Source organism: Ursus americanus, chromosome 21, assembly GCF_024610735.1.
Source record: "Ursus americanus isolate L20-20 chromosome 21, mUrsAme1.1.p, whole genome shotgun sequence".
In the NCBI taxonomy this organism is placed as follows: Eukaryota; Metazoa; Chordata; class Mammalia; order Carnivora; family Ursidae; genus Ursus; species Ursus americanus.
Window position 1 is genome coordinate 401750 of NC_142147.1, and position 10378 is coordinate 412127.

The following is a 10378-nucleotide window of genomic DNA, read 5'->3' on the forward strand; positions in this document are numbered from 1 at the left end:
AAACCTACGACTATCAAACTCTTAGGAAAAAACATCGGGCAAGCTTCACAACATTAGATTTGGCAATGATTTCTGGATATGACACCACAGACACAGGCAAAAAAAGAAAAAATAGAAAAACTAGACTCATGACAATTAAAAAATGTTGTGCATCAAAGACACTGACAACAGGGTAAAAAAGGCAACCCCAGAAGAGGAGAAAATGTTGGCAAATCACATATTTGATAAGAGATCGATATCCAGCATATATAAAGAACCCCTAAAACTCGACAACAAAAAAACTTAAAAAAAAAACCCAAAGCAACCTGATTCAAAAATGGGCAAAGGACCTGAATAGACATTTCTCCAAATAAAACATACAAATGGCCAATAAGCACATGAAAAGATATTCAATATCAGTAATCATCAGGGAAATGCATATCACAACCACAATAAGACACCACCTCACACTCATTAGGATGGCTACTATCAAGAAAGCAGAAAACAACAAATGTTGGTAAGGGTATGGAGAAATTGGAACCCTGTGCACCGTTGGCAAGAACATAAAATGATGCAGCTGCTCTGAAAAACTATATGGAAGTTCCTCAAAAAATTAAAAATAGAACTACCACATGAACCAGAAATTCCACTTCTGGGTATAAACCCAAAACGCTTTAAAGCAGGGTCTCAAAGACATATTTGTACATCTACATCCACAGCAGCACTATTCACAATAACGACAGTATGGAAGCAACCTAAGTGCCCATGATGGATGTATGTGGGTGAGCCCCTCCAAGACCCTCACATGTGAGAAATAAATAATATGGGTTCTTATGAGCAGTAGCTATGGACATCAAAAGGAGATCTAAACTACAAAGAATTTAAGAAAATTAAAGGCTAGGGCACCTGGGAGGCTCAGTCGGTGAAGCGTCTGCTGTCGGCTCAGGTCAGGATCCCAGGGTCCTGGGTTTGAGCCCCACGTCGGGCTCCCTGCTCAGTGGGGAGCCTGCTTCTCTCTCCACCTCTGCCTCTCCTCCTCACTCATGCTCTCTCTTGCTCTCTCAAACAAATAAACAAAAATCTTCTTAACAGGCGTTCCAGAAGAAGATAATGATAGAAGAAAGGCAAGATTTCGAAGAGCTAATCCATCATAATTCTCAGGTCCCTGGGAAATGAAACACGCAGACCCACAGATCCAGAGACGTATGTTTGTGAAGGAACAGTTCGGCTGACAGCAGACTTCTCAACCACAACAATGGAAGCCAGGGACAATGGAACAGCCTCTTCCAAACGTTAGAGCAAACACTGATCTAAAACTGGCCCAGCTACGTTTTAATCAATATTAAATTAGTACATTAATTATAAAATTGCCCTGCCCCCTTAAGCCAGTGTGTGTTTGGCTTACTGCCACTGAAAGCCCCCCCATCTGGCTGGCTGGGCTCTGGTTCTGGGGAGTGGAAGATGCCCCCCCCCCCAGGCTATGGTGGGTGCAGAGTTCCTGGAAGGAACCAGAACCTCCCATAACCCAATGGCAGAAAGTTCAGGGGCCCTAAGGGCTGAAGATATCATGTGACGAGTTGTTATTCATTCCCAGATGCTACTGGCCAGACCTCATGTGATTTTACCTTTTTCTGCAGCCAACGGATCCTGGGCCCTGCTGTAATTGTTATGCCCCATCATCTCCCTAATGTTTGCACAACCTGCAAGGCCGCCGGAGGCTGGCTCGCTCCCGCCAGAGCATGAAGTCACCATGGAGCAGGCTGAGTGATTTGCCCAAGTGGTCCCAGCTAGTGAATGGCGGTGTCAGCGCTAGGCTGGGTCCCAGAGTGGCAGCCCGTGGGGCCCTAACAGCCCTCAACAGGGATTTCTTCTTTAATTTTGATTTTTGTGTTTGATTTTTTTGTTTTGAAGAAGTAATAAATTCATAGGAATTGAAAATCAGAATGATTGTGGGTTCCCTGAGTGGCTCAGTCAGCTAAGTGACGGACCCTCAATCTCAGCTCAGGACTTCATCTTAAGGCTGTGAGTTCAAGCCCTGCGTGAAGCTCTGTGCTTGGTGTGGAGCCTACTTAAAAAAAATCAAGATGATTGTAAAGGTACACGTATTCCTTTTCTACAGCTGCCATCAAAATGACCACACCTGTAGAGGCTGAAAATAGCACTTTATTCTGTCACCACTCTGGAAATAGGTCCTACTCCTGGTTTGACAGATGAAAAATCAGGGGCCTAGGGAAGAACCGACTTCCAGGGGCAGTCAGGTTATTTGCAAAGTTCAGCTCCCCATGGCTGTTGGGTGAGGTCCCATTTCTTTGCTGGCTATTGGCCAGGAGCCTTCCACTCCTGAAAGCCACCTTGTCACCTTTCCCCTTCACGTTCAAGCCAGGAACCACGTGTGGATTCCTCCTCATGCTTCGAGTCTCACTCAATTCCCCCCACCTCCAGCTGTGTTTTCTAAGGGCTTGAATGATTTGATTGGGCCCACCTGGATCTCTTTGTTGTAGGTAATGTAATATCCTCATTGACAAGTTCTGGGAACTAGGGGTGACATCGCTGGGTGCTGTGCTATCACTGAAAACTATGAGATGTTGATGAAAGTAATAGAAGACATGAAGAAATGGAAATACATTCCACGTTCATTGTTTAGAAGAAGTAATATTGTTCAAATGTCCATCCTACCCAAGCCATCTACAGATTCAGTGCGTTCCTATCAAACCCCAATGACATTTTTCACAAACACAGAAAAAGCAATCCTAAAATTCATATGGAGGGGTACCCTGGGCAGCTCAATTGGTTGGGTGTCTACCTTCGGCTCAGGTCATGATATCAGGGTCCCAGGATCGAGTCCTACATCGGGCTCCCTGCTCTGCAGGGAGCCTGCTTCTCCCTCTCCCACTCCCACTGCTTGTGTTCCCTCTCTCGCTGTCCCCCTCTTTGTCAAATTAATAAAATCTTTTAAAAAATAAATAAAATTCATAAGGAACCGGGAAAGGTCCTGAATAGCCACAGCAACCCCTAAGGAGAAGAAAGCTGGAAGAAGCACACGTCCTGAGTTCAAACTGTGCTACAAACACAGCGCTAGTCATCAACCTGTGTGGTATGGGCATGAAGACACACAGGTGGGTGCAACAGAACGAAGAGCCCAGCAATAAACCCGTGTAGATACAGGCAACTAGTGTTTGACAAGGGGGCGCAATGGGGACAGGGCAGTCTCTTCCATAAATGGTCTTGGGAACGCTGCACAGCTACGCACAGGAGAATGAAACTGGTCCACATGTCACGCTGCACACAAAAATTAACTCAAAATGGATTAAATACTTGAATGTAAGAGCTGACACCAAAGAATTCCTAGAAGAAAACAGAGGAGAAAATCTCCTTGACATCAATCTTGGCAACAATTTTTTGGATCTGACATCAAAAGCCCCGGCAATAAAAGCAAACATAAACAGTGGGACCACATGCAGCTAAACACCTCCTGCACAGCGAAGAAACAATTAACAAAATTAAAACAACAACCTACAGAAGGGGGAACATATTTGCAAACCATCTATCTGATGAGGGGTAATGTACAAAATATATAAAGTACTCACACGACTGAACGGCAAGACAACAAACAATGCAATTTAAAAATGGACAAAGGACCTGAATAGAAATTCCTCCAGAGAAGATCCACGGAGACCCGACAGGCGCGGGAAGAGGTGCTCAACGTCAGCAGACAACAAGGAGCCGCCAATCAAACCAGTGAGGTACCGGCTCGCACCTGGTCGGATGGTCAGCACCAGAAATAAACTAGAAATAAGGAGCATTTTGAGGATGTGGAGAAAGGGGACCCTTTCTGAGCCCAGGACTGGCCCCGCTGCCCCCACGCGCTGTCACGGAGCATGAGCGGGGAGGGTATCCTGGAAGGAAAGTCCCCAGAAGCACCCACCGCCGGCTCTCCCCAGGTTCCCAGGGGAGGGTTTGGGCCTCGACTCCTGTTCGGGCTCTGCGGGCCGGGCTCTGCGGTGCAACGACCTGGCCGAGAGGGCCTCGGCGGGGCGGGGCGGGGCGCGGTGGGGCGCGTCGGCCGGGTCCCCCGCCCCAGGCCGCGGCCGTCGGGGAGAGGCACCTCGCTCCCTTAGACGTGACCTCCGCACGCAAATACACACCACTGCCCAGAACAGGACACGGCTCGTGCTCCCAGCCCGCATACCTCCTTCCCCGCACTTCGCGTGAACGCGTCACGCCCTCCTGTCGGCCTTCCTGCCCGGTCTTCCTCAGGGTCGCGCAGGTCCTTGGTGTAACTGCCCCGAGGCCGCACGCCGGCTCTCCCACGACTCGGGGCTGCGCGGGCCCCTTACCGGCTGCTGAGCTGCGTCCGCCGCCCGCTGCCCCGCGGGCTTGCTCGCAGGTGTGCGCGATGCGGCTGCCGGCCGCGTCCAGGTGGCCCGTCAGCGCCGGCCCGGCAGTAGAGACGGCGCGCTGCGTGCGGGAGGCCCTGTCTCTGAGGCTCGGTCCGCCGGAGAGACCCGGGCCGCTGCCAGCGAGCCCCCCCCCCCCCCGGTGCCTCCCGGCCTCCCCGCTTCACCTTCTGAAGGCACGCTGACCGGCCCTCAGGGGTGAGCCGAGGGGTGTCGGCTGCGAGCCGACCCGGGCAGGTCCGGCCCAGCGCCTCCTTGCTCTCAGTTGGAACGACGGGACGGCAGCGCTTCCCGAGGCGGGGGGGGGGGGGGGGGGGGGCGGCAGCGAGCGCGTGGAAGGCCGGGGGTCCGCGCCGGCCGGCTGGCCATCTCACCGTCCCGCTCAGCGCCCGCCGTGTGCCGGGAGCCGTCCACGGAGCCGCTCGCAGCGTCCGCTCTGCCGGTGCGCAGCACGCGGGGCATCCAGGGGCCAGAGCCGCAGGCCCCGCCGGCCACGCCACCCCGACCGCGGCGCCACGCGGCCTCCAGGGGCCCCGGCCCCTCCCGGAGCCCGCGGCTTGAGCGAGCTGGCGTTCTGCCCCTTGCCCCCCGAGGCCGGCCCTCACTGCGCAGGCGCGCGCTTGCTGCCCACGGGCGGGGCCTCCGCGGGAGCCGAGCGAGAGCGCGTCGTGCCTGAGTCACTCGCCGCACGTGGCTCGGGCCGCAGACTCCCTCCGCTGTGCCTGCTCCAGCGTTGAGCACGGACCTCTGTGAGGCTTCGCTGCCGTGTGCACGACACCCGCGAGCGGAGGGAGGACGATCCACCTGTCCACCGCCGGCGGGGGCCGCGGGGTCGTGCGGAAGCATCTGGGAGAGGAGGTTGGCGGGCTCACTCCGCGTCTTTGCTCCAGGGTCGCTCGTGATGACCAATCGCAGCCTCCGATACGGGGTAGAGGACTCCCGTGATGGAGGATGGGCTTACCTAGGAGAGATGTTTCGGGCCATCAGAGTGATGCTGACGTGGGAAGACCCCACAGTTCCCAAGGCTGGGAAAAGTAGGGGCGAGCTGGGGTCCCTGTGCCGTGTCCAGCCAGCCTCTGTGGCTGGCCTGTCCTCTCCTTCCCTTCTTCTTGGGGAGCCCCCGGGAGCCCTCCCCAGTTCTCCCCATCCCTCGGCTAAAGGCCCCGTTGTTCCCCACACACTCCATCCTCCAGCAACTTATGGAAACCGTGTGCAGCACGGGGGGGTCCCAGCGCCTCCTCTCTAGCGGCTGAGGAACCGAGGGCACCAGGGAGCATGAAGCGTGTGGCTGGGCAGTCCTCCCCCAGCACTCACGCCAACGACGGTTTTCCTCTGTTACAAAATAAGTGTGTGAATATTCAGGGACAACTCTGGGCGGGAATGCATCAAGGTGTTCACACAGCTGCCATGTGCGTGGATGAGCTGGTGATTTTTTTTTTTTTAAGATTTTATTTATTTATTAGAGAGAGAGAGAGAGCCAGTGAGAGAGGGAACACAAGCAGGGGGAGTGGGAGAGGAAGAAGCAGGCCCCTAGCGGAGGAGTCTGATGTGGGGTTCGATCCCAGAACGCCGGGATCACGCCCTGAGCCGAAGGCAGACGCTTAACGACTGCGCCACCCAGGTGCCCCTGAGCTGGTGATTTTTTAAATTATTTTTGCTTACTTGGGTTTTCTAATTTTTCTACAAAGAGCACAAATTGCCTTTGTTAGAAGAAGAAAAAATGTTTATGTTCAGTAATGAGGTCCAAGACCCAGGAGCAGAGGAAGACAAGACAGTGGGGCGGGGCATACCTGAAGACATGCCCGGTGCACCTGAGGCAGGGTCTGACCACCAAGCAAAGAATTCACGGAGAACTCAGGAGCCAAGAGGAAGCTTCTGATGGTCCTACACAAGAGACAACACTCCCAGCTAGAGGCTCTGAGAAGTCACTGTCTGCCCTAGAAGTGACTCACCTGTTCCCACTTGTCAGGTCTCCACCTGCATCCCACCTCCTCAGGGAGGCCTTCCTGGGTCACCAAGGCTGAGCCCGCTTCTGAGGTTTTCCCTACAACAACCCCCATGGCAATGATAGCAGACACTTTCCAGAAACTTATCTGATGCAAGTGCTAAGTGTTTTAGACCCTGTTGTATGGATAATTAAAGTTTGTATCCCTCTCACCTTCAAGAAATTCACAGGTGGTCATTGCAGGACCATGTCCAGGACCTGGGCCCTTCTATCTTCTTGATCTACGCTGCATGGTTTCTACTTCCAAGTTCATCTGCGGTGCAAGAGGGCTGCTGACTCCCAGTCATTGCGTCTCAATCCAAGCAACAGGAAGGAAAGGGGCAGGAGATTCACGCCCTGAAACACAAACCACTCACCCTCACACTACCAGCTAACTTGTAGTCAGATGGCCACAGCTAGCACCAAGAGAAATGTAGTCTTTATCAGGACCACCATGTGCCCTGCTGAAAACTCAGGCCTTTTTACCATGCAAGAGGGGAGGATGAGCCTCGGCTGACCCCTAGGATCTGTGTCCCATGGCCCAGACCCCCCCTCGGTAGGCATGACAGAGGAGGCAGCAGGTTTGGAGGCAGGGCTGCGGTCACGGCGACAAGGCTAGAAGGAGCTCAGGCGGCTCCTGACCTGGTTCAGCCACCCAGGGCACATCAGCAGGCTGGCCTGCCCGTGTCAGCTGCGTACACGCTAACCTGCTATGCTCTAGGGGTTGGCACACAGCAGGCGTTCAATAAATGCTGCGCTACCAGGTGGAGGACCCGAGGGCGGAGCCTGGGTCCTCAGGGCAGCATTCTAGGGCCCCTCGGAGCGTGCTGCTTCTCTCCTGGCAGGCGCTGTCCTATTTCCTTCCCTTTGTCTGTGGCCCCAGCACGCCGCCAGCTGCTACATTAGTGGGTTTGGGGCTCAGGGCCAGCAGCGGGCTCTGCTATCCAAACTAATGCTGTTGCCTCCTGGGTGCTCCCACCTCGGGTGTCACCATGAGCCACTGGCCAGTCACCGTCTGTGAAGCCGGTCCCAAGTGAGGCCCAGACAGGCATCCGAGGTCGGCCATGGGCGCCAGGCCCAGCACACAGCTGGGAATTCAGCAGGGGGGGCTTTTCAGCCCCTTGTGGCCAGGAGAGCCTGCGAGCACCTGGAAGAAGCCAGCGGCAGGGCAGTCGAATTCCCACTTCCCTGGGGGGCAGGGGGAGTGGCCACCTTGGGACCACCAGCACGGCTGACCTCAGGCCCCCTCTGAGTGAGGACCACCACCCCCATCTTGCAGATGGGTGCTGGGCATGAGCTGTGCTGGGTCCTCAGCAAGCACTGGATGAATGAGTGAGAAATGTGCCCCCCCCAGGGCCATGCCCGAGCCCCCCTCAGCATTTGGGAGTGTCTGACCCCACAAGGCCCTGCCCCTCATCTCATGCCTGCCATGCTCAAGGGGTCCCCATCCAGCTTGGTCCAAACGGAGCACTGAGTGACATTGCCTCTGGCCCGTGTCCCCCGTTCTGGCCACAGGAGGCCCCACCCTGACCCCTGTGGGCCCTTTCTGCCCATCCCCTGCCTCCCAGGTACATTGCATGGCTGCTCTGTCCCTCCCCGCCCGGGCTGGAGAAAGTTTCTCTAGTCTAGTGTTTGCACACCTCCTGTTCTCAGGAATGTTCTGGTCAACACTGAGTGTCTGCTGCGAGCAGGGTGCCAGGGCTGACACGACCACGGCCATCAGCCCACACAGCTGGGTCTGGCCAGCTCTGCGTAGCTTCAGGAGAGAGAAAGAAAAGGAGGCTGTGAGTGGCCTGCCCAAGTGGGACGGACCGGTCAGAAAGTGGCTTCCATAAAGGAGCTGAGGACAAAGACGCCCCCCCGCCCCGTGCAGACGCGCACACACGTACCCATCCGAGCCCTGGTGGCTCTGGCTCTGGCTCTGAGTGCTTAGAACTGGGCTGCAGGGCCCCACTCTGGACACGCCCCCCCAGTCTGCACTCCCCGCCAGCTGCGCTTACTAGGCCAAGTGGCTTCATTTCTCTGAGCTTGTTCCCCTCGTGGGAAATGGTGCTCCCAAGAGGCCAGCCTCGGGGGGGGGGGGTGTGGGAATTCAGCGCAGTGAGGCTTGAGTCAGGCTTGGTGAGGACCCGGGACGTTGGCGTACTCGTTCACGAGGCTCTGCAGCCGCTGGAGACCTTGATGGGAGGAAGGGTTCCGGGTGTCCCTTGCTCAGGAGCAGACAGCAGTGCAGTGGCAGAGGGAGGGGGGGCGAGGGATGGGGAACAAGGAAGCCGGTCTCGCCCACGGCCCCCCTGTGCCGAGGGCCGCTGCTCACGTCTGACAGCCCGGCTTCCGCCCCCGCACCAATTACAAGTACTTAGTCACAGCCGCCTGCCTGCGCTTCCCCTCCGCCGCGGAAGAAAGAACAGCCTTGATGCCCAGCTGCCCCTGTTCCTACTCCCCCCCCAGCGGGCGGCTGACTCTGAGAGTGTGGGGGCAGATCCTGGGGGTGGGGTGACACTGACCCAGAGTCCTTGCCTGGGAGGCCCAGCCTGGGCTCTCGGGGGGAGGCAGATGGCCAGCAGGGCAGGGGCAAGTTTAAAATCGAAGAGATGGAGCTTTGGCACAATCCTCCTTCAGAACAAGAAAGAAAAGCCATGCTCCTTTGCAAAACTGATATTCATTTACCCAACCAGTATTTTGTGCCAGGCCATGGGCACCACCCATTCCGTCCTCACAAGAGCCCTCTGAAGAGTGTGTATCCGTGTTCTGCTGCGTAACAAATATCCCCAAACTTGGTGGCTTTAGAGCAACAGCACACATGGACGAGTTCACACCACCTCTGTGGGTCAGGAAGACAGGGGAGGACCAGCTGGCGGGACTGGCTCAGGCCCTCTCCTGAGGGTGCAGTCAGGGTCTGCCAGGCTGCGGGAGCCCCTCTCGTGGGGTCACACGCACGCGGCCCGCCAGCTGGGGCCTCGGCTGCAGGGACTGCTTCGGCTTCTTTACAGCGTGGCTGCTGGGTCCCAAGAGCCAGTGTCTTCAGTAAGGAGGCAGGACAGTGGCATTTTCAAGACCAAGCCTTAGAGGGTCACATAGGACCCTAAGCCTTCCCAGGTTCTAGGAGAAGGAGGTTGCCAAGGAATTAGGGCCATGACTTAAAGCTGTCACACTCGCAGGTGGCAGACAAGGAGGCGACTTGTCCAAGGTCACACAGCTATTGGGAGCAGCAGCCAGGTGTCCAGTCTGACTGTGGACCAGTGAGCCGACCGCTGAAAGCACATTCGCTGTCTGCAAATCCCAAATCCATCCTCTGACAAGGGGGCCACTCCAGAAACTGGGGGGGGGAGGGGAGAGAATTTCTGAAGTGAGCCAATCCCAGGGTGGCTCCTGCCGTGGCATCCTTGGTCCACACTTTCTGGTTCTGATTGCTGAGAAAACCCAAGTCCTGTTCTGTTATGAACGAGAGTGCGGCTCGCAGGTCTCCATGACAGCTGGCAGGATTTCTGGCTGCCCTGTCCTAGTTCCCTCCCTGGAAGCCCAGAGCCAGATGTGTCATAACCCTTGATGGAAGGTATTGTAGCGAAAGACATAAATCCTGGAATTGCATGGGGCCGGGAGGTCCTGCTTCTGCTACTGGCCAGTTGTGTGACCCTGGGCAAGTCACTTAACTGTTCCGAGCCTTGCTTTTCTTCTCTGTGAAATGGGAGTATTTGCCGTCCCTCTGGGCCAGAATCTTTGGGTGGCAAGTGATGGAAACCCCCCACCACTGGTCTACATAGAGAGGGGACTTGTGGTTCCCTTAGCAGGCCAGTCTTAGCTCAGGACGCAGAGCTAGCAACTCCTAGTGTGATTTCTCGGGCCCATTTCCTTTGTGTCAGCTCCTTCCCAGGTAGTCTCAGCCCACGTGGTGGCGGAGTGGTCACCAGCTGCTCCTGGCTCCCACACCACCAGCTCAGCAACGCAAGGAAAAGCCAAAGGTCAACAAAAGTCCCAGGATGGAGTCTCACTGGCCAGCTCAGGCCCAGGCAGAGGT

At 55.8% G+C, this 10378-nt stretch overlaps 1 long non-coding RNA gene across 1 annotated transcript; it reads right to left on the reverse strand.

The window, feature by feature from the left end:
* Positions 1–774: 774 nt before the first annotated feature.
* On the reverse strand, positions 775–4410 carry LOC148108200 (uncharacterized). Its single transcript, XR_015720839.1, has 3 exons — positions 4169–4410; positions 3619–3765; positions 775–3324 (listed from the first exon to the last, which is right to left on the reverse strand). It is a non-coding gene; the product is annotated as an uncharacterized LOC148108200 (long non-coding RNA).
* Positions 4411–10378: the final 5968 nt, after the last annotated feature.